This window comes from Monodelphis domestica, chromosome 1 (genome assembly GCF_027887165.1).
Source record: "Monodelphis domestica isolate mMonDom1 chromosome 1, mMonDom1.pri, whole genome shotgun sequence".
Taxonomy (NCBI): domain Eukaryota; kingdom Metazoa; phylum Chordata; class Mammalia; order Didelphimorphia; family Didelphidae; genus Monodelphis; species Monodelphis domestica.
In genome coordinates, this window is record NC_077227.1 from 402368856 (window position 1) to 402393571 (window position 24716).

The 24716-nt window shown below is 34.9% G+C and overlaps 1 long non-coding RNA gene across 1 annotated transcript; it reads right to left on the reverse strand.

Moving 5' to 3' along the window:
• Positions 1-1213: 1213 nt before the first annotated feature.
• Positions 1214-23798, reverse strand: LOC103104664 (uncharacterized). Its single transcript, XR_008915224.1, has 2 exons — positions 23448-23798; positions 1214-1680 (listed from the first exon to the last, which is right to left on the reverse strand). It is a non-coding gene; the product is annotated as an uncharacterized LOC103104664 (long non-coding RNA).
• Positions 23799-24716: the final 918 nt, after the last annotated feature.

Sequence of the window (24716 nt, forward strand, 5' to 3'; positions counted from 1 at the left end):
CCAACACTCCATAGAACCAATGCATCCTCATGTAACACTTTCTATTCTAAAGCCACACTTGAAGTTGGTCTTAGTTAGTTCTCTACATGCCTAGGAGAAGGATCATAGATTTAAGGTTAGAAGGATATCAGAGATCATACAGATTAGGAATCTGAGGCCAGAGGAATTAAATGATTTGTGCAAAGTCATACAGGGAGGAACAGAATAAGAATTTAAACCTAGGCCCTTTTATTCTAGTTCTTAGTACAATATTTGGCGCTGAAAAAATGCTTGTTGACTGATCAACTGATTCCAAAGTCAGTGTTCTTTCTATAATTGGGAAAATGAAGGGAATGCACATTTATTTGGCATCTACAATGTACCAGGCACTGTGCTAAGCACTTTTAAAAAGCAAATATTACCTCATTTTATCTTCACAAGTCTGTGAGGGAGATGCTATTATTATACCCATTTTACTGTTGAGAAAACTGAGATTATTAGAGGTAAAGTGACTTTCCCATGGTCATACAACTAGAAAGCATCTGAATACAGATTCAAACTCAGATCTTCCTGGCTCCTGGCCTGGTGCTCTATCTACTGTACCAGTAACTGCTACTGCTACCATATTGTTGTTAATCCTTCATTTTCTAAGAGGACAAATGGCATCATGATGTCTTGACTTGAACATGGATTTGATTTAAGTGGGGCAGAATTGCATAAAATTGTTAGCTTTTCTCTCTTTTCTAGAGTTGTTGAAATCTGGTAGCAACATAAAAGTCAGGACAACATGATGGCCCAAGATACAGTGGATGGACTTGGTGTCTTCAAGCTCTAAGCACTCTGAGGTGCCTATTTCAGACATTCATTGTAACAAATTATTCTCATTCACCCATTTCATCAGGGAAATCTTCACATACTTGTTTGGGGTGGATTCCCCCTAATTCTCCAATAGGTATGAGGTCTGTTTAGTTATCCTCAATCTGTCTGCTGAGACAGTTTTACTGGGGTATAGCTTCTACTTATGCTACAGCTTTACTGAACTAGAAATGAGAAGTGGATGAAAGGTGGACAACAAGATGGATGAGTCTGAAAAAGTCTTAGCAAGCCCTCATGCCAGAGGTGCTAGTCCTTCCTAAATGTTCCCCTACATCCACCTGGTACTGTACCCCCTTCTCAAGAAAGAGGAAGAGAACTGAAGAAATATTTTAAACTTGAAAAAATAAATCTTTTTAAAAATTAATTTATTTAGCCAATTTAGAACATTATTCCTTGGTTACAAGAATCATATTCTTTCCCTCCCTCCCCTACCCCCACCCTTCCTGTAGCCCACGTGCAATTCCACTGAGTATTACATGTGTCCTTGATCAGAATGTATTTCCCTGTTGTTGATGTTTGAATTAGGGTGATCATTTAGAGTCCACATCCCCAACCATATCCTCTCAACCCATGTAATCAAGCAGTTGTTATTCTGTTTCTACTCCCAAAGTTCTTCCTCTGAATGTGGATAGTGTTCTTTCTCATAAGTCCCTCAGAATTGTCCTGGATCATTGCATTGCCACTAATGGAGAAGTCCATTACATTTGATTGTGCCACAGTGTATCAGTCTCTGTGTACAATGTTCTCCTGGTTCTGCTCCTCTCACTCTGCATCACTTCCTGGAGGTTGTTCCAGTCTCCATGGAATTCCTCCACTTTGTTATTCCTTTGAACACAATAGTATTCCATCATCAACAGATACCACAATTTCTTCAGCCATTCCCCATTGGAGGGCATCCCCTCATTTTCCAATTTTTTACCACCGCAAAGAGCACAGCTATGAATATTCTTGTACAAGTCTTTCCCCTTATTAAATAATAAATCTTTTGATTGACATGGAGCATAGGATCACAGATTTAGTGCTGGATGAGACCTTAACATTTAACCTACATCTAACAGATGGAACTACTTCCAGTGGTGGGAAGGGAAGCAATGAAAAGGGCGTAAAGGGAAGGGGAGAAAGGAACCCATTAAAAGAACTGTAGGATTTTTCACAGGTAGAAAAGGAGACTGAGGTGGAAGGGCATGATTTTTATTTGCAGTTAGTTGAAAGGTTCTCATAAGGGGGTGAGATTAGACTTTTTCTGCTAATAGATGTAGGAGTCAGTGCCCTGAAAGGTAAGATGATTTACTTGAGGTCACATAGGCATTAGGTTTTAGATAAGGGCCTGATGTTCATGTCTGCTTCCTTAGTCTTCCTGTGACTTAGTAGAGAGTTTTCAGAAGTTGTTGGGGCCAAAAAATAGGCATCCCTTTCTGGCCAGCCTGTCAAAGGTGAGCCCTCTGGGCATCCCTGAGCTGGTCTTCAGGTGACAGAGGCAACTTTTCTTCAGGGCCCTACTTAGAGGGGTTCTGAGCTGGTAGGACCTGTAGTAATTTGTCATCCACTGGCCCAGGCTTCAAGAATCCAAGCTAACCTTCAAGCTGTGATGGACCACTTGGTGGATGGTATGTCAAGAAACATGACTGACCCAAATGGATTCCTCTTAAGGTAGAGACTCTAGAAAGCAAATATGCTATTCAGATGAGCTAGGTATAGGATGAGATTGGGTACCCTTTTGAGGACGGAATGCTAGCCTCCTTAGTGAAAGAGTCCATGTTCCTTTTTATATTCAGCTTCCTTTTTTATGCCCTGTGGTGGGACTCTAGCTCATTACTGACTAGTAGGACTACATTGCTTTCAACCAATGTCCCTGAGGGCTAGGGGAAAGAATTGCTTGGGTTTCTCATGAAGACTGGGGAAATTCTGTAACCTTTACTCTTCTTAACTGGGGCCTTGGGAATAATATCAGGCCCAAAGCTATCTCTAGGCTTAAGCCCCAAGGGTCTCTCTTTGCCTCTGAACATAGGAAGTACACAGAATACCCTAGAGGCCCATGGCAAGAGTCTGAGCATCTTTGGATAGTCTGAAAGAAAGACAAGGTTCTTAGTTGCAACATACCATAAATGATCTTGAGTTTTATAAGTACATGAAAGTACATGAAAGTACATAAGAACAATGAAAAGAGAGAAAAGAGAAGGAAGAAGAAAATTGATTGAAAGAATTGGGAGATTTTCCATAGGCAGAAAAGAAGATGGAGGCAGAGGTTCCTGGTTTTTATTTACAAGTATTTGAAAACCATCATAAAGAACAATGAGATGGAAGCTGCAGAAAGCCAAAGTGAGGCTTGATGACAAGAAAAATTTATAAATCTATCATCCAAAGATACCATCCAAATACCAGACACTGTGCTAAATGCATAACAAATATCTCGCTTTATACTCACAACTATCCTAGGAAATTGAGGCAAATGGAAGGTAGAGGAGTTGCCCAGGGTCTCTCAGTCAGATTCTAAAATAAAATCTAAACTTGATCCTTCTTGAATCTGGACCCAGTACTCTGTCCATGGCACCACCTAACTACCTTAACATTCTAAGATATTCTGATTCTAATGGTTTATTTAGTAGCTCAGAACCTGAAACTGAAGATAACCAACCTGTAAATCACCAGTTCCTGACTCTGTCTGACTTTGCTGAAACCCCCTTCTTTGGTGACCCCATTGGTTTTCCCAAAATTTAAATTTAAACTTTGGCAGTGTCTGTTTCATTTTTGTCTTCCCTAGCACCTCCAGTAAAGGACCTGGCACCCAGTAGATTTTTTTCAACCCTTACCTTCTTTCTTAGAATCAATATTGGTTCCAAGGTAGGGGAGATGGGGAAGTGACTTGCCCAGGGTCACATATTTGAGAAGTGTCTGAGTCCAGATTTGAAGTCAGTACCTTTTGTCTCCAAACCTGTCTTTCAATCCACTGAATCACCTAGCTTCTTCTCTTTACCCCTACACAATAGATTTTAATAGAATATTTTTAAATTTTTATTTAATTTCTCTGTCATCCCTGAGCCCATGTAATCATAGCTAGGAACTCTAACACCTAGAGGAAATTGAATTGAATGATATGTGGATGTGGAAGTGTGTCAGTGAAGAAGATTGGAGACAGAAGTCATTGAAGTCAATGAAGTTGAAGAACTGGCAAACCAGGGTGTTCTAGGAGGTCAGGGTGAATACTGGGAAGAGAGGAAGGAGAATACCGTAGAGGTGCATAGGTGATAGCAAAAAAGGATTTGGACAGGATGGAGTCAACAAACCAGTCAGTTAACACGCATTATTTACATGCTTACTATATATCAGATATTGTGCTAAGTACTGAAGATACAAAGTTATACAAAACTGGTCACTGCTTTCAAGAGACTTCTAATGGGAAATGGAAGGGAACAAACATTTATTTGGCACCTACTTTGCCACGCACCACCTTACTAAGCGCTTTACAAATATAATTTTATTATCTGTAAGGTAGATGTTACTATTCTCTTCATTTTATAGTTGGAACTGAATTAAAGAAGTTAAATGACTTGCCCTAGCTAACAGTTGATTTGAACTCAGATCTTCCTGACCCCAGATTTAGTGCTCTTCACTGCTTGATTGAACTGCTTCTAAAGAAGGAATCAACATGTAAGTTAGTGGGTACTTACAAGATATAACAGAGTGGATGAAAGGCAATCTCAAAGGGGGAAAGGACTAACAGCTAGAGAAAATGGGATCAGGTCTTGAGAAAAGCAGGGAAATTCAGAGGGTGCATTGGGAGCATTCCAGGCATGAGGGAGAGATAGTACAAAAGCATGGAGCCTGACAGAGGAGTAATGTCTTTGAGGAACAATGAGAGGATCAGTGTAGCTGGACTAAGGAATATGTTGTGTGGAACAAAGTAAAAGAAGGTGAGAATATATTGCTGAGAATAGCTATTATTCACAGTTGATCATTGTATAATATTGCTCCAGTGTACAATGTTCTCCTGGTTCTGCTCATTTCATATTGTATCAGTTTATACATCTTACCAAGTATTTCTGAAATCATTCTGCTCATCATTTCTTATAATACAAGAGTATTTAATCATAATCATTTACCGTGACTTATTCAGCCTTTCCCATATTGAAGGCCATCCCCTCAGTCTCCAGTTCTTTGCCAAGACAAAAAGAGCTGCTATAAATATTTGTGTACATATAGATCATTTTCCTTTTTATTTGATCTCTTTAGGATACAGAACTAGTAGTGGTATTGCTGGGTCAAAAGGTATGCATTTTATAGTCTTTTGGGCATAGCTCCAAATTACTCCCCAGCATTGTTGAATTAGTTCACAACTGTACCAACAGTGCATTAGTGTATCAATTTTCCACATCCCTTACATTTCCTTTTCTGTCATAGTAGTCAATCTGATATGTATGATGTGGTACTTAAATTATTTTAATTTGCATTTCTCTAATCAATAGTGATTTGGAACATTTTTATATGACTATAAATAGCTTCAATTTCTTCATCTGAAAACTTCCTGTTCATATTTTTTTAACAACTTATTAATTGGGGAATGTTTTATGTTCTTATAAATTTAATTTGGATCTTTATATATATTTGAGAAATAAGGCCTTTATTAGAGACACTTGCTGTACAAAATTTTCCCAAGGTTTCTGTTTACTTTCTAATCTTGGTTGCATTGGTTTTGCTTATACAAAAATTTTAAATTTAATATAATCTAAATTGTTTCTTTTAGATTTTGTAATGTTATTTATCCTTTAATTTGGCCATCATTTCTTTCTTTACTGATAGATCTGACAGAGAAACTATTCCATGTTCCCCTAATGTTGTTATAGTATCACTCATTATGTCTAAATCATGTACCCATTTGACCTTATCTTGATATATATTGACCTATATCTAGTTTCTTACATACTACTTCCCATTTTCTCCAAGTTTTTGTTAAATAGTGAGTTCTTGTTCCAAAAACTCAGATCATTGGGTTTATCAAACTTTTTTACTTTGTTTTTTTTTTTGACCATTACTATGGTCATTAACTACTATGGATACTTATTTAAAAATGTTATCACTATTAGGGCAATTAGAAAGAGTGTGCATAAACAGAGGATATAAGAGTAAGTTGAAGATGATGGGATAATGTATTTTTTTTTTAATTAAGGATTACACTGGGAGAAGAGAAAAGGAGAGATGGAATAGGACAAATTCTCACAAGAAGAGCATGAAACAGTAAATACTGTGAAGAGGAAGATGGAATGGATAGGAAATACTTGAATATTATGCTCATTAGAATTGAATCAAAGAGGGAATAACATATACACTCAGTTAAGTTTGGAAATCTATCTTACTGTACAGGAGAATAGGGGGATAAGGGAAAGCATGTTGGGGGAGGTGATGGTCAGAAGCAAAACATCTTTGAGGAAGGAAACCATGAAAGGAAAGAGAGAGAAGGGTAAATAAGAAAAAAATATAGAATGGATGAAATATACAGTAATTATAAATATAAATGTGAATGGGATGAAATAACTGTAAAACAGAAGCAGGTAGCAGAGTGAATTAAAAAAACAAAATTCCACCATATATTATTTACAGGATATACATTTGAAACAGGGAGACAAATCTATTATGCTTTAGAAGAAAATTTAAAAAGCTGGGATAAAAATCATAATCAAAAAATCAAAATCATAAGCAAAAAAATCAATCTAATTTTAAAAGATAAGCATGGAAACTATGTTTTGATAAAAGGTACCATGTACAATGAAGTAATACTAATAAAAAAGCATATCTGTACCACATGTTATAACATCCAAAATTTTAGAGAATTTAAATGAGTTATAGGAAAAAGTTGACAGTAAAACTATACTAGTGGGGGACCTCAATTTTCTCCTCCTAGAACTAGTTAATCTGACCAAAAAAAAAATAAAAGTTAAGGAGAGGAATAGAATTTTTGAAAAGTTAGATATGATAGATCTCTGGAGAAAATTAAATGGGAATAGAAAGGAATATACCTTTTTCTCAGTGTTATATGACACCTACATAAAAATTGTTAGGCATAAAAGTCTCACAACCAAATGCAAAAAAGCAGAATATTGAATGTACCCTTTTCAGATCAGAATGGAATCAAAAATTACATTCAATAAAGGGCCATGGAACCATAGATTAAAAATTAATTGAAAACTAAATAATCTAAGTCTAAAGAATGAGCAGGTCAAAGAACAAATCATAAAAACAATCAACAATGTCATTAAAAATCATGCCACTCACAAGGCAATACTTCAAAATTTATGGGATGCAGCCAAAGCAGCACTTAGGGGAAAATTTATATCTCTAAACCCTTACATCGATAAAATACATAAAGAGCAGATCAATGAATTGGACATATAATTAAAATAACTAGAAAAAGAACAAATTAAAAATGCCCAATTAAATACCCAATTAGAAATCCTGAAAATCAAAGGTTAATAAAAGTGAGTAATAATTAATGATAAAATAATAAAATTGAAAGTAAGAAAACCATTGAACTAATAATTAAGACTTTTTTTCACCCTGGAATTGGGACCTAATCTTTTCTGATTTGTCTGGTTAGTCATTCTGACCTCACACTCTTAGGCTAAGAGCTTCCAAAGCTACTGTTACCATTGTTGCAGCCACCACCAAGGTCTTTTGCTGGTATTGTTGGGGAACTGTCTACACTGTACTCTGGGTTGAATTACTATAATGGTGTGACAGCTTTCCTGACAACTTCCTAAATTGTCTTGAGAATTAAGAATGTCTCACTCTCACCTTTTGTTGTCTCTGCTGCTTCAGAGTTCAATTTGAAGTCTTATTTTAGAGTTATTTGGAGATGAACATTGAGAAAATTCAGATGAATTCTTGTTCCTATATTGCCAACTTCCACACATGTTTATATGTGACCTTTTTATTAAAAAATACATCAAAACATTAAAATCAGAGAAAAGCTACATTCTAATCTGTTTTTCTTTTCTTTTTTTTAAAACACATATGGGAATGGGATTGACACCTCTGGTACAGGGCTTTAAATGAAAATTGTCGTAGTTGATCCTGAAGTTTATTAAGTGGAGTGGTAGTATGGTCTACATATTTAGGAAGTAATTATTCATTGATTGTGGCAGTGGAATTGTCTGAATACTTGAGTGTGGGTGGATATGTGGAAATTAGAGATGGAGAAGATTAGTTTTGCACTGGGTGCTGGATAGGGGGAACATGGGAAAGAATATTTTCACCCTTCTTTGGGAGGAATAGATGTCAGTATCTTAAGCAGAGCTCTATGAATGCCATTCTAATTCTTACTCTTAGCTAATGTGGGAAACTTTATTGTCACTGTTGGCTATAATCATGCACCTACCAAAGTCTGATCATGTTTTTAGTCCCTTCTTTATGCATAGGGCATTCTGCATTTTGTCTAGAGGAAGAAGGGCTTACTCACATCTTGAAATGTCCTATGTGAGAATGTTCTCCCTCATCCTCTTGACTTTCTAGCCTTTCTGGTCTCCTTTAAAACTCAGTTCAAATCCCACCTTCTAGAAAACATCTTTCCCTCTACCACTATTATCTTTCTTCTAGATTAACTTCTATTTACATATGTATACATGTACATATATACATACATACACATATATACAATATAGAAATATATTGTTCATACAACTAATTTTTGAGAGTAGAGAAGGTGTTTTTATCTTTCTTTGTATCCCCAGCACTGGACACAGTGTCTAACACATAATAAATATTTAATGCCTACTTGTTGATTGACTGACTATCACTTGCCACAAAGAAGGCAGATTGACCAGTCATAGCAGTCAGGACCATCCATAAACTTGTTCCACTTCAGAACCCAGTGTTACAACCATTTGAAACACTGAGTTGACTAATGCCAAGGATTCTAAAATTAGATAAAAATTTCCTCTGGCTTAGATTTTGGTGGTGGTTGTTGTTTTTAATTATTATTGAACATTTTCTCTAGGAATGTTGAATTGTGAAATTCGGCTTCCGTCTGCCTGACACAGCTCATTGCTTCTCTAATTATAAATAAATGGTTTCCACCCCTGGACCTCTCGGGCATAGCTCTGATAGATTAGTCAGCAGACTCATTCATGCCTGACTTCTATTTCATTCTCCTGGAGTGGCCAGCAGACTTAACACTTCTAGGTATAGCAATGATCTTCATGGGTGCCAACCAACTCATTTCCCCATTTCATAGGATCACACATTTAAAGTTTTAAGGGATCTTAGAGATCATGTAGCTATATCCTTTCATTTTATAATTGAGAAATTGAAACTCAGTTTCAAGGTTAAAGAAATCATCCAAAATCATAAAGATAGTAAAATGGAAAAGTGGAATGCAAACTGAGCTCTTCTGATTCTAAATCCAACCCTCTTTCCATTATCCCATGCTGCTTTCTTTTTCTCTTCTCCTTATCCTGTAACCTTTATAAGCTTGAAGGTGCTGTCCTGAAGCTTAGAATGAACTTTCCCTATAAATATCCTAGCGACAAAGCCAATATGGGGCCATCTCGCTTACTGGCAGATGCTGGCTCACTTCCAACATCTGCACAGAGACCTGTGGTAAATTTTGGAGAACATGTTAGCTTGAGGTTGATGGGGTCCCCTCAGCTTTACTAGACTTTCCCTTGTGACACGTTTGTGACAGCTTTGCTAGGAATGTTTCTCAAGAGGCCAGAAGGGAAATTATACTTTAGAGAAATCTTTTTGGCCTTTGTTGAAATCTTTGAGCACTGAGAAAGCAAGGTTTTAAAGCATTTTAAAAACTCAAGGAACTTAACTCAGCCTACAATACAGGGACAAAAGTTGGACAGAAAATAGCTGAAGGAGATAAAGTTCTTTGAGTTATTGGTTTTTTCACCTATATTTTTTTCCTAGAGATATACATGCCCAGAAATGTTTTACAAAATAGGAAATTAAGGTCATATGTCACACTTCTGAAAGTTCAGAGTAGCAAAGAGATTATAAGTGCATGAAAGTTGTATGCTATACATCAATTGCTAAATACTCACACGTGCCTTTAGCACAGTCTCTCCTACACTCTTTCACCAACTTCATCATTGAGCATCTCCTCTTTGCAAATCAGCTCAGGAATTCCCACAGGATAAAGCACCAAAGCCCCAGGGCTTGGTTTCCAGGTAAATATGTCCATCTGGTTCCAAGAATGTTCTATTCAATTTAATTCAGTGCAGTAATAACTTATTAAGTCTGTAGTAAAATTATATTTGAGAAATGGGATATCTGTCAGAGAAATTTTCTTCAAAGACTTTTCCCCCTGTTTCTTAATTTTCTCCTAATTTTAGCTGCATTGGTTTTGTTTGTGTAAAAAAATTATTTAATGTCATCAAAATTATCTATTTTATCTCCCTTGAATCTTTCTATCTTTTTATATTTACTCTTTTTATTTATCTTCAATAGCCTTAGTATTAATTCTAAGAGAGAATAATGACAAGGTCTAGGCAATCAGGGTTATGCCACTTGTTCAGGGTCACACAGCTAGGAAGAACACTTACTCTTAATATGTTTTCCAAACATGGGGTGAATGAGACAGGAAAGATCAGTAAATCCAGAGCACCGATGAGAACAGACTTCACTGTGATGCTACTATTTTGCAATATTATTTTCCCTTTTTAAGTAATGAAGGAGGAATTGGGGAAGGGTTGCTTAGGCTAGTCAAAGCACCCATTAGCTATCAATTCCTTTAAATCAAATTAATTGAGTTTCTCATCAATTCATCAATCAATTCTTTTGGTCTGTGAAAGTTAAACTAATTATGAACCCAACTATCCTCAATACCACAAAGGCATAACAAGAGAAACTTTATCAAATCTTAGAAATTAGATAACTCAAACGGGCTCAGTGGACTGGATCATCAGAGAAAAAAACTTGAGCTTCACATACATTTCATCTCTGCAATCTCAGGTAAGTCACTTAATCTTTGTCTTCATCAATTTTTTCAACTGTAAAATGGAAATAATAAAAGCACCAGTCTCCTAAATTTGTTGGTAGGGTAAAATGAGATAATATTTGTAAATCACTAGATGTTATCAACAATGCAAAGATTCAGGACAACTCCAAGGGACTCAAAATGATAAAGGTTATCTACTGTCATAGAAGGAACTGACAGAATCTGAATGTAGATTGAAGCATACCATTCTTCACTTTATTTCTTCCATGAATTTTTCTCCAGATGGAGCAATATGTATCTTGTTTCACTACCTGATGAACATAGAAATATGTATTGTATGATTACACACATATAACTGATATATTTCCTGGTGTCTTGGGGAGAGTGAAGGATGGGAGAGACAGAGACAACATGGATCACAAAAATGTCAGACAAAGATGATTAAAAATTGCATCAATGTAACTTGATATGTGTATATTTTAAAGGCTCAGGGCACTGTAGAAAGAACACTGACTTTATTGTCTAAGGACTGGGGTTCAAATCCTGCAAGCAAGTTATACCTATCATGAACAAGTCGTCTAACTTTTAATTTACTCTTCAGTAAAACAACAGGGTTGAATTAGATGTAAATAGCCTTCCAACTCTAAATCTATCATCCTATGACTTTAGAAAAATCTATAGTCCTCAATTTTATTTTGGAGAAACTAATTTCGAGAGAGGATGAATGATTTATCCAAGGTCACATAGTAAATTGGGGGGGGTGGAGTCATGACTGCATCCCCTGATTTCTAAATCATTGACTCTTCAGTTATGCTATGCCATTTCATTCAATCAACTGGCACAATATTTTTATGCCTACTTAATATAATTTATTATTTAATCCTTGTTTTAGAAAACAGGGGATCCAATCCACTATCAGGTACTCACAAAGATTCTAATCTCATGATAAATTTGATGCAAAGTCAATCTACTACTATGGCCAACATTTTATTATCACTGTCTTAAAGAGGCAGCCTTCAGAAGTTCCAGGTTAGCTCTATGACTTTGCATAGCTCACCTTTTCCTTTGCATCTTAATTTCTTCATCTATAAGATGGGATAACCATATTTGCCTTACTATTTACAAAGTCCTTTCCTTACAACTTTGTGAGATACAGAGTAAACTGTATACATGAATATAATTATTATAATAAAAAATCTACTAAAAGACTATCTAAAAAAACAAGTAAAAGTGTCAAGGTACCTCATCATAAATCAGCACAATTCCCTACAGTAAAATAAAAATAAATCCTTTTTTTTTTCAAAATGTTCTCTTTTAAAATTCCTACAGCATCCTTTTTTCTTCTTTTAATGTGTTATTTATTTTTAGCCTTGTTTTATTTTTTTTTTTTTGAGTTCCAAATTCTCTTCCTCTCACTCGTACTCCAATCTCTTGCATCTTTTTTTTTTTAACCTTTACCTTCATTCTTAGAATCAATTGGTTACAAGGTAGAAGAGTGATAAAGGCTATGCAGTGGAGGCTAAGTGATTTTTCCAGTGTCACACAGATAGGAAGTGTATGAACCCAATTTTGAACCCAGGACCTCCCATCTCTATGTCTGGCTCTAGCTGCCCCCTTGCAGCGTCTTTTAATGGAGAAATTGCTGGCTGGGAATTAGTATTTTTTCTTCTTTAATAACTTTTACTATAAACTTAATCTTAACTAAATTAATGAACTATGAAATGAGCTATGAAGTAATATATAAACCATATATTCCAGACTATTTGCTTTTTAATTACGTATACACATATATGCTTTTACCAAAATAATAGCATTAGGATTTGCTTTTCTTCTGTGTACCTTTACTATTTTTAGCCTCATAGCTCAAGAATTTCAAGAGATCTTAGAGCTCTTTAGATTAACCATCCAATTTTATAGATGAAGAAATTGAGGCATAAGGAATTTGCTTGGCAAAGGACATACAGACAGTGATCATCAGAGGTGGGGTTTGAACTCACTCTCTAATTTCAGAGTCAGTGCTCTTTCTACTGTGCCAAGTTGTATCCTATGCAAGTTTCCTAGATCATATCTTTTCCATCTAGATGATTAAATGTTTACCTTGCTATAATTTTTATCCATTTAAAAACATTTTTAAACCCTTACCTTCCACCTTGGAATCAATACCGTATATTGGTTCCAAGGCAGAAGAGTGGTAAGGACTAGGCAATGGGAGTTAAGTGACTTGCCCAGGGTCACACAGCTGGGAAGTGTCTGAGGTCACATTTGAACCCAGAACTTTCCATCTCCAGGCCTGACTCTCAATCCACTGAACCACCCAGCTGCCCACTAATTTTAATACATTTTAATAAAGTGTACATGTAGTTCTGATTCTATTTTGTTCATTCATTCAGTCAATATTTTCCTATTTCTTTATGTTATTTTAATTTTTTTAAAATGAGACTATATTGCTCTTTATTTTAGCTAGCTGAGGAGCTATCTGCTTCCCTTTCTGATGCTTCTTCTCAGTCACAACCCATACCAGATTATGCTTCGAAAGCCTAAGAATGACTGAGTCAAGTTATTAGGAACTAAGGTACAGTAAAAGTGTTGGGGGAGCAAGCTTTAGGTGTTAGGCAGTATTGAATGTCTCTAGGGGGTTATAGAATACAAACTTAGAAGTTGGATACTGCCTGTTATTTGAAGAAATTAATTCATTTCAAAGACACATTATTAAGCATCTTATATTCTTTTCATAATTACTCTCACTTCTAGAGTCTTCCCCTATTAATTATTTCCAATATACCCTGTCTATAGTTTGCTTTAAAAATATTTATATATTATCAACTCCATTAGATTATAAGTTTTTTAGGGTAAGGACTGTCTTTTGTCTCTTGTATTCCCAGAAATTAGCATAGAGTATCTGCCACATAGTAGGCCCTTAATAAAATATTTATTGATAGATTTGCAACGTCCTACACTAAAATCCTTTTCTGATACCACATTATGGCCTAAATATGGTTCTTGAAGGTTCTTGAAGTCCATGCTAAGAAAGTCCAATCTATCAAAAGGGCCTGCCAAAACTGGGAGCAGCCCATTGACGGGCTGTGCAACTGTCTTCTGAGGATCAGTCAAGTTAAAAGCAGAGAAGCTCATTTTCAGAAAATTGGCCCTGAGTGTGGGGTGGTAGCAAATTATTTTGGCTATAGCAACTCATTGAGGCATAGAAGGGGTAGTAATCTGTGTTAGTGACAATCAGCAGAAGTGAAAGGCTTCTAAAAGTAATAGAAATATTTAGTCGGAATTGGAGAAAACTTAGCAAGGTCAATGCTATCTGTGGATGGGTATTTGAAGGACTGTTATGAGAAAGAGTATTAGACTTATCCTATTTAGCCCTAATGGACAGAACTAAAAGCAATAAATAGGAAGTGCAGAGAGGCAGATTTAGACCTGATGAAATGAAATCCTAAATAAGCAAAGCTTTCTAACAATTAGCGTTTTCAAAAAAATGTAATGGACCCCTTTAGGAGCTAGTGAGGGTTCTTCTTCAATGAAGACTTGACTCTAAATCTGGTTGATGGTTTTGGGGGATCTTTTAGAGGAGATCCCTGGTGAGATAACAGTCTTGATGCCTTCTGTGGTTCCTTCCCATTCAAGGATTCCATCTTTTTCTTAAGGAGTGTGCAGGTTGTGAGCAAGATATCTCTCCTACAGAAATGTGATCTCTTTAGGTCAATAATGCCCTAGATGTTCTGAACTGGGAAATGAATGGCAGTTGACCTATTCCTATATATGGAAAATTGTTTCATAATGGAAAAGGTCATTGAACTATGGTAAGAATACTTGAGTTTCATTCCTAGCTCCCCTACCTACTTGCTATGTGATTTTGACAAGACATATAATTTCTCAGCCTACTTTTTTTTTCCTTAAAAATGGCAATAATAATTATATTACTTTCCTTAGAGGATTGTTGTATAGAAAACGCTATAAATCATATTTAGGATTTCACAGAGTCCAAGATTTACTTTCAAAGTTTGAAAATTAGAAACAATTTTGTCAGAGTATATTAACAAAAAAAATGCCTCCACCCTAACCTCCTGACAACAATAACAACAAAATATTTGATAGGTAAAGAGGCACTATGGGATTTTGCTATTGGTTTTTTATGTCCTATCACTCTCTGAATTATGGAGGATCAGGTAAGATGTAGAACCCTTAGATGAGTAAGAACTTAAATAGGCTACATATCACTTTTCTACCCTTCTCTTTTGCAAACAAATAACAATCTGAAGATTTATTGAGTAGAAAAAAATGAAATATCTTATTAGAAAAGCAACTGTCCTGGAAAATAGATTGAGAGATAATTTAAGAATTATCAGACTACCTGAAAGCCATGATCAAAAACATTATATTTCAAGTCTATCAGGAAAAATCTGTCCCAATATCCTAAAACTAGAGAATAAAATAGAAATGGAAAAAAAAATCTACAGATCACCTTCTGAAAGAGATTTAAAAAAAATTAAAATCCCCAGGAATATTATAGTCAAATTTTAAAGTTCTTAGGAAAAAAAGAAAAATTGCCAACATCAGGAAGAAATACCTTTAAATACAGTGAAGCCACAGTAAGAATCACACAAGATTTTCCAACTTCTACATTAAAAGAATAAAGGGTTTGGAATATGATTTTCTGGAAGGCAAAATACCTGGGATAACAACCAAGAATAATGCACCCAGAAAAACTGAATAAAATTCTTTAGGAAAAAAAAGTTTAATGAAAAACAATAAAAAATATTTAATAAAATAGAGAACTTTCAACTATTCTTATGAAAAGGTGAAAGATAAAAATGTGACTCAAGACAAATTCATTCTAAATATGAATAAAAATTCATAAAGGACTTGAGAAATTTAAACCATTTATTTATATATGTATATAGGTTTACATATATATATATATACATACTCTAAGAATTTTATTAAGAGAGTTAGAAGGATTCTACATAGATATATTCTGTCTCAGAATCAATACTCTGTATTGGTTCTAAGGCAGATGAGTGGTAATGGCTAGGCAATGGATGTTAAGTGACTTGCCCAGGGCCACATAGCTGGGAAGTGTCTGAGGCCAGATTTGAACCCACCTAGTTCTCAATCTACTGAGCCATCTAACTGTGGGTTAATTTTAATTAATTTTGAATTTATGGTTCTTTGTCCCTTTATTGAAAATAATTTTTAATCACATAATGGTTTGAAAAGAATGCATTTAATACTTCTGTTATTTTGCCTTGGTTTTGAGGATTTTTACGCTCTAATACATAGTCAATTTTCTAAAAATAAAGGGGCCATGTACAGTTATGAAAAAGGTATATTCTTTTCCATTTCCATTCAGTTTTCATCAGAGTTCTATCATATCTAACTTTTCTCAAATTCTATTCATCTCCTCAATTCTTCCTTATTTATTTTATGGTTAGATTATATCTAGTTCTGAGAGGGGAAAGCTGAGGTCTCCCACTAGTATACTTTTACTGTCTATTTCCTCTTCTAATTTATCTAACCTTTCCTTTAAAAAATCGGATACTATGCCATTTAGTGCATATATGTTTAGTATTGTTATTACTTCATTGTCTATGGTGTCTTTTAGCAAAGATGTTTTTCTCCTTATCCATTTTAATTAGAACAAATAATAGGAACAATAAATAATTTCACTAACAAGAATGACAACAATGAGAAAATATTCCAAAATTTGTACAAAACAATCAAAGCAGTACTTAGGGGAGAATATATTACTCTAAATATGCACATCAATAAAATAGAGTGAGAACATATCAATTGGTTGGACATGCAATTTTAAAAAAAGAACTAAAAAAAGAAGAAATGAAAAATTCTCAATTAAAAAAACAGAATGGAAGACCTAAAACTTAAGGAACAGCTTAATAAAATTAAAAGTAAAAAAAATAAATAAAGTTAAAACCACACATTAGTTTTATAAAAAACACAATGAAATAGAGAAACAATTGACTGGTTTAAAAAAAGAAAGAAGAAAATCAAATTGCCAATATCAAAAGTGAAAAGGGTAAATATAATACCAATGAAAATGAAATTAAGGCAATTATAAGGAGTTATTTTGCCCAATTACACGCAGTAAAACTGATTATCTAAGTGAAATATGGATAGGTATTTTCAAAAATATAAATTGTCCAGGTGAACTGAAAAAGAGCACTTAAGAAAACCTATCTTAGAAAAAGAAATAGAATGTCATCAGTGAATTCCCAAAGAAAAAATCCCTAGGACCAGATGAATTTACAAATGTATTCTACCAAGCCTTTAAAGAACAATTAATCCTAATACTACATAAACTATTTGAAGGGGGGAAAAAGTAGTACTAAATTCCTTTCATGATACAAAAATCATTTGATACATAAACTAGGGTGAGCAAAACCAGAAAAAACAACAACTATAGATCAATTTCCAAAATGAATCTTGATGCAAAAATTTGAAACAAAATACTATTAAGGAAATTATAGCAATATATTTAAAAGATCTCACAGAATAACCAGGAATAAAAGCCTATTTCAATATTAAGAAACTATCAGGGGACAGCTAGGTGGCTTAGTGGATTGAGAGCCAGCCCTAGAGACAGTAGGTTATAGGTTCAAATCTGAACTCAGACACTTCCTAGCTGTGTGACCCTAGTCGAGTCACTTAACCCCCATTGCCTAGCCCTTACCACTCTTCTGCTCTGGAACCAATTTGGTTCCAAAACCAAGGCAGAAGGTAAGGGTTAAAAAAAAAGAAAAGAAAATTTTAGAATAATTGATCATATCAATAACAAAAATCATATGATTATGTCAATAGATGAAGAAAAAAACTTTGAAAAAATATACCTATTCATATTAAAAATACTAGAAAGCATAGGAATCAAAGGAACCTCTATGAAATAAGGATAAACTTGAAGCCTTCCCAATAAAATTAAGGACCAAGAAAGGATGTCCATTATTGCCACTATTATTCAATATTGTTCTAGAAATGCTTGCTTTAACAATAAAAGAAGAAAAAGAAATTGAAGGAATAACACAACAGGCAATGAGGAAACAAAACTATTAATATTTGCAGATATGATGGTATGCTTAGAGAACCCCAGAGAATCAACTAAAAACTAATTGAAGCATTTCACAATTTTAACAAAGTTGCAGGATAAAAAATAAACTCACATCAATTATCAGCATTTCTGTATGTAATCCACAAAATCCAGTAGGAAGTGATAGAAACAAAAAATTACTGTCAACATGGTAAATATAAAAATCTTGGATATCTACCTGCCAAGACAAACCCAGGAATTATATGAATATAATTGCAAAACACTTTTTCACATAAATAAAGCAAATCTAAAGAACTGGAGAAATACTAATTATTCATAAATAGGCTAATCCAATATAATGAAAATGACAATTTCTACCCAAGTTAATTTACCCAATCACTAAAACCACATCAATAAAACTACCAAATAATTATTTTATAGTACTAGAAAATATAATTTTAAAAATCATCTAAAAGAATAAAAGTTCAAGATTATAAAGAGAATCAATGAAAAAAATGTGAACAAAGCTGGCCTAGAAGTACCAAATTTCAAACTATATCACAAAGTGGTAATCATAAAGACAATCTGGTATTGGCTAAGCCATAGAGTACATAATTAAGTACATAATAAATAGGAATTGCTAGGTGATACAGTAGATAGAGGGCTGAGACTGGAGTTAAGTAGACATCTTTTTTAGTTCAAATCTGGCCATAGCCACTTATGACCTATGTCACTGTGAGCAAGTTTCCTGTTGACCTGTTTCCTCATCTGCAAAACAGTCTATAGAAGGAAACGTCAAACCACTCTAATATATTTGACCCCAAATGGGATCATAAAGAGTAAGACATGGCTGAAAATAACTGGACAGTAAAAACACAGAGTAGTAAATGACTATAGTAATTTTCTAGTGTTTTATCAAACAAACTTTTATGTTAACAAGTCACTATTTAATAAAAGTTGCTAGGAAAACTGGGACACAGGCAGAAACTAGTCACAGACCAACATAAATAATTTAGACCTAAAGAATGATATCATAAATAAATTAGGGGTACAAAGGGGAAATTTATCTGTTAGATCTATGTATAATAGGAAGAATGTATGACCAAATGAAATAGAGAGGATCATGGAAAGTAAAATGAATAATTTTGATTATATGAAATCAAAAAGCTTTTGCACAAATAAAAATAATGCCATCAAAATAAGAAAGAAAAGAAGAAACTGGAGAAAAAAATTACAGCAAGTTTCTCTGATACAAGCTTCTCTTCTCAAATATGTAGGACCTGAGATAAATGCATTAAAAAAAACACACACGTCATTTCCCAAATTATAAATGGTCAAAGAATATAAACAAGCGGTTTTTCAGAAGAAGAAATAAAAATTTTCAGTTGTCACATTAAAAAATATTCTCAACACAAACTAAAACTCTGAGATACTGCCTCACATCTATCAATTTGGTTAACATGACAGAAAAGAAAAATGACAAATGCTAGAAGGGATATGGAAAATTGGGACACTAATGCACTGTTGATGAAGTTACAAATTGTCCAACTATTCTGGAGAACAACTTGAAACTCCAACCAAAGGACTATAAAAGTGTTCATACCCTTTGACCCAGCAATATCACTACTAGGAATATATTCTTAAGAGATCAAAGAAAAGTAAAAAGGAGTCATTTGTATAAAAATCTTTATAGATGCAAGAATTTGAAATTGAAGGAATGCCAATTGGTTGAGGAATGGCTGAACAAGCTGTCATACATGAATGTGATAGAATATTGCTGTGCTATAAGAAATGATGAGCAGCTATCACAAGGGTTGATGGGGATATGATTGGGGATATAGACTATAAATGATCACCCTAGTGCAAATATCAATGGTATAGAAATGGGTCTTGATCCCATTTACACATGTAAAATCCAGAGGAATTGCATGTCAGCTATGGGAAGGGTTTGGGGGAGGACAGGGAAAGAACATGAATCTTGTAACCATGGAAAAATATTCTAAATTAATTAATTAAATACAATTTTCAATAAAAAAGAAATGATGAGCAGGATGGTTTCAGAAAAACTAGGTAAGACATGAAGTGACATAAAGTGAATTGTGTAGAATCAAGAGAACATTGTAGATAGTAATAGCAATACTGTAAGAATTCTCCTTTTTTTTTAGCTGGGGTTTCTCTTGCAACATGGCTAATGGAAATATGTTTTACATAACTTCACATATATAAAAATGATCAAATTGCTTCTCTTCTAAGGAGGGTAGAAGGATAGATGGGAAAAGAAGTACTTGAACTCAATTAATTTTTTTAAAATGTTAACACATAATTGGGAGATATTTAATTAAATTAATAAAAGCATTGAAATAATAACATGTAATATTATCAGTATTTAATTTTATATTTATGTACTTTGTTTAGTATTCATTAATTACATCTTAATCTGAATTGGGCAACATTCTGAAGTGTTGGACCATGTGGGCAATGCTGATATTTCTTTTCTAATTCTTTCTTCATTCAGTTTATTCAGTATAAAATAATGTAATGTTATAAATTGTATTTTTTTTGTGATAACTTCTATATTTTGCTTAAAATTACTCCCTATATCTGTGAGATGACCTAACTGCTCTTTTAATTTTGTTGCTAGCATGAACCTTTATATTCTTAAAGAATTCAATTTAGCCTTATTATGAACCAATTTAGGATTTCTGTGTAATTTCTGCCAAACTGATTTCCAGTTTTCCCAGAAATTCTTGCCAAAAAGGGAATCCTTCTTCTAGTAACATATGTTCTTAGGTATTAAACATTGGGCTTATCAAACATGTTGATTATTTTATGTTTTTTTGCTCATCTCATATAATCTATTGATCTACTTTTTCTACATTTTAATCAATACCAAAGAATTTTGATAATTACTCCTTGGTAATATATTTTGAAACCAGTAATGGTATCTGTTCTTCATTCATTATATTTTTTTCTCATTTCCTTTGAGATTAATTTTTTTCTTCTAGTGAATTTTGCTATTTTTTCTTTTTCTACCACATTTCCCATAGGCAAGTTGATTGATTAGTTTAGATAATACTGACATTGGTTATATTGTGATAAACTATAAAAATTAACATATTTCAATTTCTTAATGCCTAATTTCTGCCAAACTGATTTCCATTTTTCCAGAAATCTTTGCAAAAAAAGGGAATCCTATTTGCAGTTGATTATGTTTTTAGGTTTATCAAACATTGGACTTATTAAACATATTATTGGTTATTTTTGTTTCTTGCTTACTTCAGCTAATTTCTAATTATCTACTTTTTCAATATTTTAATCAGTACCCTTTGGTGCTTACTGCTATTTAATATAGTTTGAATTCAGATAATAATATCTGTTTCAAATTTTTTTTTACTTCTCACTTTTTATTTTTTTCCTTTACATCTATTTTATTTTTAGTTGTACTTAGGTAAAATTTTCATGTTTGATAGACTAACTCAGATATCTACATATTTGTAGATATTTAAATAGAATTTCTCATAGTATTGTTTCTTTTGAGGTTTTGTTAGTCTATATCAAAAAACTTATAAATGGATTGATTGGTTCTATATCTTACTATAGTTTTATACCTATCTATCACCTCAAATTAGCCTTTTTCCATTTTTTGCTGACTCTCTGAGGTTTTCTAAATATATCATCATGCCATATAAAAATAAAGATATTTATATCTCCTTTTTGCTGATTTCTGTTTCTTTGACTCAGTTCTATTAGCTTATTAGCATGTATAACTTTTGTAGAATTATCACAAACTTTTCCTCCAGTTTGTATTTGGAAATCTATTATTTTCTTCATTGTATACAATGTGATCTCTATAGTTTGAGTATGTTATTTTATTCTATTCTATTAAAGAAAGAAATTTAAATCCCTGTAATTTTTTTTTGGGGGGGAGTTAATACAAATGGGAAAAAATGTATTATTTCTTTTAAAACACAGAGGGGAGAGCCAGAACCAATAAGTAAAAGTGAGAAAAAAATACTGAATTTGGAATAAAATATCTTGAATATGAATGAATCCTGGCTCTTTTACTTACTAGTTATGCAACTTTGGACAGTTCAGCTAACAATCTTGAGACAATTTCATCATCTATAAAATGTGAGGTTAGGACTAAGTGTTCTCTTCAGATCTAATCTCCATGATTCAAAGAATAGTTAAGAGGTTAAGGTGTGTCTTGAGTTAAAAAGTATTAAGTCAATGAGGTAGCTCAGAGAAAAGGGACCAAAATATGAGGCTAAATATTAACACCCAACAGAAAAATACCAGATTGTGTTCTTCCCACTTAACCCCCTAGCCATGAAGTAGATTTAAAATGATATCTTCTAAAAGGGAAGTTCTTCCTCCAGTCTATTTGAATACTGGGACCCAGAATCTATTGTCCATTGACTGCTGTTTTCCTCCTTCTATAGGCCAGAAATTCCAACCTAGATGAAATCTAAGGGATCATCTGGTCCAAAACATACAGAGCAAGGAATCTCTTCAACATTACTCCCAGTTAATCTCTATTTCATAATCTTTGCTTGTGGAAAATCCACTCATTTTGCTTCCATTTTTATACAGTACTAATTATAAGGAATTGTTTTTGTTACATATAGGTGGATCCTGCAATTTTGTAATAAGAACAGAAATTGTAATTATAATATAATTGTAACAGAAATAGGAATTGTAATAGGAATGTAATAAGAAAGAATGGAAACTTGTTTTTTCTCTCTGCCTCTTTTTTTTGGTTTTGTTTGTTTCCATTTCTGTTTGTCTGTCTGTCTCTTCTCTCTCTCTCTCTCTCTCTCTCTCTCTCTCTCTCTCTCTCTCTCTCTCTCTCCATCCTGGGTAATTGGGCCCTTCCCTATTCCTGGGGTCCAATCCAGTAAAGGATCAGTGAATGGGACAGAAGCCAGTGGATGAAAGCTTCATTTCCAATCCTCTCCTTCCCGGCCTAAAACAGAATCTTGAAGCTGAAATAAAACTGAGTTGGATGCTAGGGCATCTATATATAAATCTGCTACTCGTAATATGAACCGAACAGGGGCCTGGGCGGGCTTGCAGGGCCATATGAACCAGGCACTCCGAGTAACATTAGAAAAAGTATCGTTAACCTTCAGGTGCAGTATAAATAGAGCTCCATCGCTCTCCCCGGTCATGATTACTGTCATGATTACGTGGGGTTGCTATTTTGGGCCCAAATGGCAGAAATGCCTCTTATTTAGCCAAGAAGCAGCATTGTAGGATGCCAATAAATTCTGGGGAAAATTACATTTTAAAGAGGAGAAGTTTGACATACATCTGGCTATGAAATGGAGCTGAACATATGGCTGCCCGGTAGGTAGGAAGCCGCTGAAATGCGATAGGTAGAGCTGAGAAGTGCCCCTGTGGTGCTTCAGGGCGCTTGGGGAGAGCTCATGTGGTGAAGCCCCCTCCCCTTCCCGCAGAATGTAGAGTTCATGCTGAGCAAGGGACATTTAATTTAAAACTGGCCTTGCTTTCCTGACCTCCTCCTGGCATCCTCTGCTTGGATCTCAAGAGGAGCTATAAGTAACCCCAATATAGAGAGGGAGACTCCCGAACCCAGCCCAAGCTTACCTTCCCCACACTTCTGCCAAATGTAAGAACGTAATAGGCTTGGAAGTGCCAGAATCTTTGAGCTGGGGAAAAAAGTGAGGAAAGAACAAAATCTAAACAAAACCAACTAAAGAGAAAGAAAGGAGTGTTCTTCAGCCAGGAACTGTGGCATTAATAGTATAGTCCCCCTTCTGGACAGATGGTGGTGCTGGAAGGAGATCTCTTGGGATGGAGACAAAGTCAAGTGTCTCTAGTAGGAAAACAAAAGGCTGGTAAAGTACAAGGTTCCCCGGTGTTGTATTCAGAATCAAGCTCTGTTTTCTAAAGCTATTTCTTTTCTTGGACTATGATCTAGATCAGTGATGGTGAATCTTTTACCACACCCTGCCCCCAGCTCCCCACTGAGTGCCATGTCTGCCCCACCCAGAGACCTCATGCTATACCCCTCCCCCCACCCAGTGCTGAGCACCTTGCCCCCTCTTACTCCACACTAGGGAGGGAGGAAGCATTTCCACTGGGCTGCTGAGCAGAGTGGTGGGAGAAGTGAGGAATGTCTTCAGCATGTGTAGAGAGGGGGAGGGGAGTGGTTCTAATGCTCTGTTGCCTTCTAACTCTGCTGCCTGTGAGCTGCCCACTTTTCCCCCTGTGCACCCCCATTGGTTGCTGGGCAAAGGGGCAGGGGAATGAAAAAATGTCATCAGACATGGTGGAGTGGGGGAAGGGAGCAGCTCCAACCAAATCCCTCTGCCTTTCTAGTACTGTACTGGGGTGGGGGGAAGTGGGCAAGTGCCTACAGAGAGTGCTCTGTGTGCCATCTCTGGCACCCACCCATAGGTTTGCCATTACTGCCCTAGACTAAGCCTGATCTGTTTCTGGGTGAGCAGGGTAATGGAACTCTCCAATCCAGTTGACTGAACAAAGGCTATAGATTGGATTAGTGATTTCACTGGCAGAGAAAACTCCCCTGCTATTGAAGGTTGGCACCTTTTTCTGTCCTAGAGAAACTTACAGGTGAATTGACTAGTCCAGGGTCATAACTGATATGGTTTTATCAGAGGCAGGCCTGGAACCCCAGAATTCTTGATTCTGAGCTTGGCTTTCTATGTACTTATACCATAGTGCTTCTGACAAATAAGCCACTTATTTTATTTATTCACTGTAGTTCCCATCTCAGTATCCATATGGGATAGACCTAAGGACAAGTTGTTTAGGAATTCAGACAAGAAAGACTTCTCTGTCTCTGCTTTTGGTCTCTATCTACCCATTGTTGCCTCTCTCTCCTCTTAACAA